The sequence below is a fragment of the Solanum stenotomum genome, chromosome 11, assembly GCF_019186545.1.
Source record: "Solanum stenotomum isolate F172 chromosome 11, ASM1918654v1, whole genome shotgun sequence".
Lineage (NCBI taxonomy): Eukaryota > Viridiplantae > Streptophyta > Magnoliopsida > Solanales > Solanaceae > Solanum > Solanum stenotomum.
The window spans coordinates 2,017,089-2,025,182 of NC_064292.1; the positions used below are offsets into that span (position 1 = coordinate 2,017,089).

General features: G+C 29.0%; 2 protein-coding genes across 2 annotated transcripts in view; both read right to left on the minus strand.

Annotated features, from left to right (window-relative positions):
- Nucleotides 1–6,925, minus strand: part of LOC125844249 (putative disease resistance RPP13-like protein 1) — a 117,107-nt gene extending 110,182 nt beyond the window's left edge. Inside the window, exon 1 of the mRNA XM_049523526.1 lies at nt 6,843–6,925. The gene's annotated coding sequence lies outside the window, so the exon portion shown is untranslated. The remainder of the gene's footprint in view (nt 1–6,842) is intronic.
- Nucleotides 1–8,094, minus strand: part of LOC125844247 (putative disease resistance RPP13-like protein 1) — a 75,181-nt gene that overhangs the window by 8,836 nt on the left and 58,251 nt on the right.

Below are 8,094 nucleotides of genomic sequence, written 5' to 3' on the forward strand. Positions count from 1 at the left end.
TGCTCAAGTAAACTAAGATACTTATATTGAAACGAAGTGAGCAAACTCAAGACCGAAAAATAAACCATGACGTTAACATTACCGAATATTAGCATAACCTCAAGACCAAACAACGTCATTCTCAGCTTCTGAACATGCACCATATCTCCAAAGCAAAATAAAGAACCACAAAATGGTTTAATGAATTAGGTAAATGTTAAATTGTGTATAAGTAATATCATGTTTGTTAGTTGGTTAAGAGGTAAGTTATTCATGTATAAAATTAATTAATATGATGTTTGGTTTACAATTTAGAAATTCACGTAACTAATACATGTATAGATTAATATGAGAAAATCTATATATTAATTTATGCAGAATAAAAGATGAAATAAGTAATACATAAATAAGTAAATCACAGATAAAATAATACATAAATTCCTTATGGAGTAACTACTTAAAGAAAAAAACAAATTGTCTTTATTTCTCTTTTTCAAAAAATAAGATTTTTCACCCAACAAGAAGACAAAGACTTTCACCTAACAAGAAGACAATGACTATTCATTATTTTCTCAATTCAATAATTGAAGCAAGAGGGGTAGGGTTCGTAATTAGGGGGAGACTCAAAAATAAAAGAATTTTTTCTATAGCAAATTACTGTAAGAAATTTTATTTTCAAGGAAGCAAAATTGAAATAGAACTTTTTTTTTAGTATTCATCAAAAAATTTATTCTGCACCTTTTTCAACATGAAGAATTTATCGAAACTTCTTTTTAATTTTTTTTAAAAATCATTTGGATTAACTAAAAAAATAATATGGAATCACGTGTCTCTTCATTTTTTAATATTCCTATTTTCAATAAGTGAGGAAACAGAATCCTAAAACTAACGGGTAAAATAAATTTAGAATCCTAATTACCTTATATTACTATATTTACTATTTATATTTTATAAAATATAAATAAAAATAATGAGAAAAGAAATGAGTAGAATTATGTGCCAGTGTAAAAAGAATATCCACTGGCGGTCTCCTCATTTTTCAATTTAACTTGAAAGGCTTTGCAAAAAAAAAAAACTAAATGGGGAAGAATAAAGTTGACAAATGGTAATAAAGTGGGGTGGGAGAAACAATAAATTGTGCTATGTAAATTTGTTTCGGTGTGACTTATACGTCATACAGATTTGACCCGTGAAAGCAGATACTAATTTTTGTTTTTTGGTTATGCTGACTACATCACATTCCTTGAGATACAATCGTTTTACACGAAATATTTTGTACATCGAATTGTCATCACCCGATCCTCTAGGTATTGAAGCACAATGTTTTAGTGACAAAGTTCCTTGAAGAAGCAAGTTAGCAGTTCTAGTATGTGTTTTTGGAGATAATAATAGGTATGTATAATATATTGTTATAGTAATAGTGTGTTAACACAAGTTACAAATCTCTAATAATTTAACTCAGTAGGATTATTAAGTAAAGAATCAATGAAATAAATTTGTTAGAACTTTATATTTTTTCAGTTTTAATTTAAGTGTCATACTTTTCTTTTGACCTGTCATAATATTCAGTAAGTCTTTAAATTCCTATTTTCTGCCTTGCAAATTTAAGACTTAGAGGTCATTTGATACGAGATATTAGAGAAAATAATACATGTATTAGGTATATTATATACCTTATTTACTATTATTTTTATACATAAGAAACCATGATGTTAACATTACGAAATATTAGCACAGCCTCAAGACCAAATAAAGTCATCCTCAGCTTCTTTAAGATCTGAACATCATTTGTATGCTTTTGAAACATCTTCAACACCTGCAAAGCAAAACAAAGAACCACAAAGTGATTTTAAGAAATTAATTTGAGAAGATAAATATTTCTATTTTCAATTACTAAAGGAACTTTACTTTACCTGTTGATGCTGACTATGGGTCGTTTGGTAGCTGATTTGGAAATGAATTATGCAAGTATTAAATTTCATGTATATAAGTAAAAAAATATTTGATATCTAGGTAAGTGGTAAGTTATTCATGTATAAAACTAATATTGTGTTTGGTTTACAATTTAGAAATTCACATAACTAATACACGTAGATTTTAATATGAGGAAATCTATATAATATTAATTTATGCAGGATAGAAGACAGAATAAATAAACATAAATAAATAAATCATGCATAAATAATACATAAATTCCATTATAACTAATTAAAAAAAAAAAAAAAGCAAAATTGTCTTTTTTTCTCTTTTCCAAAAAGTAAGACTTTTCACCTGACAAAGACTTTCACCCAACAAGTAGACAAAAGACTATTCAATTAAATAATTGAAGCAAGAGGGGAAGGGTTCTTAATTAGGTGGGGGACTCATTCATTATAGTGTTTGTCTTGTTTCGTAAAGTTGACATGAGTTGTAGAAAAGAAAAAAACCAACATCATTTTTAAAATTATTTTCTCTTCTCATAAAATGAACTATTAAACAAATGACAGTCAAACCAAAAAAATTCAAACGAACTGATATAAATCTGAAAAAATCTAACTGAAAATTTCAAAAGAGTTAAAGTTGTTGAAGAAAATTTAATCAAGAAAATAAAATCAGATTGGATCACAAGTGAAAAAATTCGGTGAACCTCCATTTTCTCCGGCAAGAATAGTACAATTTGATTATTTTTGTTTGAAATTGTTAAAGAATTCAAACCCTAAAGAACTCACAATATAAGATTATCGACAAATTTTAATAGATGTTTGAGGAAGAGAAAGAGATAAGAGAAATGACAGATATGATAGTGATGAAAATCGCAAATCAGAATAAAAGGGAGAAGGTAGATGACATCTATGGTGTTGATTACAGAAATAAATGTTGGACGGACGGGTAGGCGAACTGGTGGACGAACTGTGGTGGCGGCTGATTCCTACCGGAAGGTTTTGGGTGGGTGGGTTGTGTAGGGATAATTTTTACTACTTTTCTATTACTTTATATTTATTTATTTATTAAAGAAATTATAATATTTTCTTAAATAATTTTTTGAACCCAAATGATACGTGTCACAATTTAATTTTTTATTGTGCCATGTCATCGCGAGTGTAGCTCACACACTTATAAATTTTTTACTGATTATTAAAAAAATGTCAAAACGATATCAATTTTGAGGGGTAGAGGTGTTCAACAGGTATAAACCTTAGTTAAGATGTTCAAATGAATTATGAGGATAATTTTAAGTGGCGGACGATGATTTAAGCCTAAAAAAAGAAGCAACATTTTCTGAAATATTACAGAGTTTGAGAATAGAAAGAGCAAACATTATCAATTTTAGTATATGTATTTTTTGGAAATAGTAATAAGTGTTTGAAATAAGAGAAAAAACTCAAATATGTCATTGAATTATTAAAAATGGCTTATCTATCTCATTGTATAAAAGGTTGGCTCATCCATGGTACTGCCGTTACAAAAATTATGATTCATTAATGCCATTATTTTTTAACAGAAAATATATTCTAGTTTTGTAAACCATTTGTTACACGTGGCCTCTTATTAGAGATCCAGTTCACCTAATTAAAAAAAACTCAATGTTTAATTAAATGGAAAAGAGCCTAAAATACCCTTAAACTATTAGAAATGGTATAAAATTACCCTTAAAATACCCTTGGTGTCTACCTTTAGGTCCCATATTTTTTTCTTCTTTTATAAAAGTCATTACTCTTTAATTATTTTTCTCCTATAATATTTTTTTCTCTATAGCAAATTATTGATATTATTGTAGCATGCCTTTTTAATTAGCATGTATTTTTGATACCTTATTTAATATTATTTTTATACATAAGAAACCATGACGAAATATTAGCACAGCGTCAAGACCAAAGAAAGTCATCCTCAGCTTCTTTAAGATCTGAACATCATTTGTATGCTTTTGAAACATCTTCACAACCTGCAAAGCAAAACAAAGAACCACAAAATGATTTTAAGAAATTAATTTGAGAACTATCTTCAATTACTAAAGGAACTTTACTTTACCTGTTGATGCTGATTATGGGTCGTTTGGTAGCTGGTTTGGAAATAAATTATGCAAGTGTATAAGTAATAAAATGTTTGATATCTGGGTAAGTCGTAAGTTATTCATGTATAAAATTAATATTGTATTTGATTTACAATTTAGAAATTCACATAACTAATACACTTAGATTTTAATATGAGGAAATTTATATAGTATTATTTTATGCAGGATAGAAGACAGAATAAATAAAACAAAACATAAATAAGTAAATCATGCATAAATAATACATAAATTCCATTATAACTAATTTTTTTTTTTTTTTTAAAAGTTGTCTTTTTTCTCTTTTCCAAAAGGCATAATACATAAATGTGTCATTTAACTTGGCTTTATTTTACGTTTATGTCCTCCAACTTTAGATATGCACAAATAGACACTTAAACTTGTATAAAATTGAACAAGTAACCACATGAGTCCTACATGGCACAATACACGTAGGACAAAATATGACATGTAGGATGCCATGTAGGACATGTGTGTTTATTTGTTCAATTTTATACAAGTTTAACTGTCTACTTGTGCACATCCAAAGTTGAAGAGCATAAATGTAATTTGAAATCAAGTTAAAAGGCATATTTATGTATTATGCCTTTCCAAAAATAAGACTTTTCACCTGACAAAGACCAAAAGACTATTCAATTAAATAATTGAAGCAAGAGGGGAAGGGTTCTTAATTAGGGGGGGNGGGGGGGGGGGGGGGGGCAAGTGCCAACCCCAGGTGGGGGACTCATTCATTATAGTGTTTGTCTTGTTTTGTAAAGTTGACATGAGTTGTAGAAAAGAAAAAAACCAACATCATTTTTAAAATTATTTTCTCTTCTCATAAAATGAACTATTAAACAAATGACAGTCAAACCAGAAAAATTCAAAAGAACTGATATAAATCTGAAAAAATCTAACTGAAAATTTCAAAAGAGTTAAAGTTGTTGAAGGAAATTTAATCAAGAAAATAAAATCAGATTGGGTCAAAAGTGAAAAAATTCGGTGAATCTCCATTTTTTCTAGCAAGAATAGTACAAATTTAATTGTTTTTATTTGAAATTGTTAAAGAATTCAAACCCTAAAGAACTCACAATATAAGATTATCGATAATTTTTAATAGATGTTTGAGGAAGAGAATGAGATAGGAGAAATGACAGTTATGATAGGGATGAAAATCGCAAATCAGAATAAAAGGGAGAGGGTAGATGACATCTATGGTGTTGATTACAGAAATAAATGTTGGACGGACGGATAGGCGAACGGGTGGACGGACTGTGGTGGCGGCTGATTCCTAAGGTTTTGGTGGGTGGGTTGTGTAGGGCTAATTTTTACTTTTCTATTATTTTTTTTAAAGAAATTTATAATATTTTCTTAAAGAATTTTTTGAACCCAAATGACACGTGTCACAATTTAATTCGTTATTGTGCCATGTCACCGCGAATGTAGCTCACACACTTTAAATTTTTTACTGATTATTAAAAAAATGTCAAAATGATATCAATTCTGAGGGGTAGAGGTGTTCAATAGATATAAACCTTAGTTGAGGTGTTCAAATGAATTATGGGAACAACTTTAAGTGGCGGTCGATGACTTAAGCCTAAAAAAAGAAGAAGCATTTTCTGAAATATTACTGAGTTTGAGAATAGAAAGAGCAAACATTATCAATTTTAGTATATGTATTTTTTGGAAATAGTAATAAGTGTTTGAAATAAGGAAAAAAACTCAAATATGTCATTGAATTATTAAAAATGGCTTATCTATGTCATTGTATAAAAGGTTAGCTCATCCATGGTACTGCCGTTACAAAAATTATGATTCATTCATGCCATTATTTTTTAACAAAAAATATATTCCAGTTTTGTAAACCATTTGTGACACGTGGCCTCTTATTAGAGATCCATGTCACCTAATTAAAAAAAACTCAATGTTTAATTAAATGGAAAAGAGCCTAAAATACCCTTAAACTATTAGAAATGGTATAAAATTACCCTTAAAATACCCTTGGTGTCTACCTTTAGGTCCCATATTTTTTTCTTCTTTTATAAAAGTCATTACTCTTTAATTATTTTTCTCCTATAATATTTTTTTCTCTATAGCAAATTATTGATATTATTGTAGCATGCCTTTTTAATTAGCATGTATTTTTGATACCTTATTTAATATTATTTTTATACATAAGAAACCATGACGAAATATTAGCACAGCGTCAAGACCAAAGAAAGTCATCCTCAGCTTCTTTAAGATCTGAACATCATTTGTATGCTTTTGAAACATCTTCACAACCTGCAAAGCAAAACAAAGAACCACAAAATGATTTTAAGAAATTAATTTGAGAAGATAAATATTTCTATCTTCAATTACTAAAGGAACTTTACTTTNTTTAATGGTCCCAATTTAAACCCAATTAATAAATTCATTAATAACGTGGCGATTTTCTATTGGTCAGCTTTTAAATAACCTAAATTAATTTTAAATGCAAAATGGCCCTTTATCATCGTCTTCCTCAAAGCAAAATGGCAAATTTGAAGACCACGCATTTAAATAACTTAAATTATGCTAGATGGATTTGATGCTTGCTTATTGTCTGCATCACTTAGCACAATCTGAAGACCACGCAAAGTCATTTTCAGCTTCTTTAAGAGCCGAACATGATCCTTATGCTTCCGAAACATGTTGAGAAGATCACCCAGAGGAGCAAGCCTATCAAAGAGAACATTCAAAGCTGAAGAGAGAAATGCACCGCCAACTCCATTTCTGAAATCTGCAAATCATACAAGAAAACACAAAATGATTTTGAGAAGACAAATTTTTCTACTAAGATAGAACTTTACTTTACCTGTTGAATGTTAAGAGTAATTTGCAAACAAGAATGATCAATGATTGCTCTCTCTCTCTCTTTTGCTTGTAATTAGTAAAACTGTCCTGTTTTCTCTTTTCAAAAAGTATGACTCAACTAATTGAATAATTGAGGCAATAGAGGAAGGTATCTTTTGCTTTATGTCTATTCATTACTCTTGCTTTATGTACTTGGCCATAATTCAACAGCTCATTGTAGTGCTTAATTGGGCCTAACATATCATGAATACCTTTTAGAAATATGAAGAATTGGAATCTGTTCCATTTTCCTTTTCTCTTAAGGTATTATTTTTTCTATGTTTACATGAGCCAAGGGTCTATTGGAAACAACTTATCTACCCTACAAGTAGTGGTAAGGTCTGCATACTACTTGGTATATTGTTGTTTCAATTTTTCTATGTTGAAGGTCCTATTTAGGTCCATGTACAACTCTGTCCCAATGGATAAACTGTAAACAATAATCCACCGTTTTATTGTTCTTTCAAATTAAGAAAAGGAAAAATAAAGAGAGAAAAATCAAATAGATATCAAAATACCTTTTCTCCGTGTTAGCAAAACAAACTAACAAGAAAGTGGAAAATAACAATGCTTGGTTCTAGTAGAATTTAAAAAATGAATTATATGTAACTATATATACTTCGGTACGATATTCGGTATTTCTGTATTATTTTATAATTATCAAATACTATACTGAATACCAAACTTTTTAAAAATGCATACCAAAGACCATGAAACTCAAACCAGTGTTAATAATTTCAATTTCGATATGGTATTCGGCATCTGTCATACCATGACATGTAGTAGATGGATGTGCATGTGAATTAGCAAAACTTATTTCATCTCCCAACAGGATTCTAAAAGGAGAAAAAGGTAGTTTTATTTCATTTGAAATAGTGTTCTTTTTCCTGCTTGATATCATTTAGTAGTTCTTTTCTATTTGATATGTTGAAAGTGTAGATCATGAGTAGGGGTGGCAGAATGGGTAATTAATATGGGTATCCGTTCATATTTACCTATTTTAAATGGGTTGGGTATCCAACTCATTTAAAAATGGGTAAAAACGAATAATATCCATATTACCCATTTAAAAATGGGTAGTTAAATGGATAAAACGGATAAAAGATGTGCATTCACACAGACAAAAAAAAGTGATAAAGGGTGGGGTAGTAAGAAAGTCTTCTTTTTTTTTAAAAAAAAAGAAACTTATTTTTACATTTTTTTTGGATAGGGGG